Raw genomic sequence first — 551 nt, 5'->3', positions numbered from 1 at the left:
GCAAAACAACAAAGGAAAGGGAAAGAATGATGAAACTATAGAGAAAAAATTACCCTGTGCCTGTTGATATTACTTTAGATTAGCCAGATAAAGAGAATTACTTTGATTTAAAGAGATAATAATAGAAAAAATAAAAGTGAAAAAGAGTAAGGAAATGTTTAGAGAAGGAAGAAAGCACTGAATAGAACTGAAGAGGATGGAATAAGAAAGATTCTAGTCAATCCCAATCCTAGACTTAAAGAAAGAGTTGTAGATATACAATCTCTTGAAATTCTGCCTCTAAGTCTCCAATAATACATTTTCAGAAGATTGGAGGGCCACCGTGATATTCTAAGTGTTCTGTGAGACAAGATTTTGATTGGCATAGGCATTGAAAATAGATCAGGTAAAGAAGTTAAATGAAGGAGCAAAAAGAAATGAAGTGAAATGAATGAAGAGTCAGAGAATAGTACAGTGCATAAGGTGCTTGCCCTGCATGCAGCTAACCTGGGTTCCATCCCTGGCATCCCATATGGTCCCCCAGATCTTCAAGTAGTGATCCCTGAGTGCAG

This window comes from Sorex fumeus, unplaced genomic scaffold, assembly GCF_029834395.1.
Source record: "Sorex fumeus unplaced genomic scaffold, SorFum_2.1 ptg000009l, whole genome shotgun sequence".
In the NCBI taxonomy this organism is placed as follows: domain Eukaryota; kingdom Metazoa; phylum Chordata; class Mammalia; order Eulipotyphla; family Soricidae; genus Sorex; species Sorex fumeus.
This window is presented reverse-complemented; position numbering follows the sequence as displayed.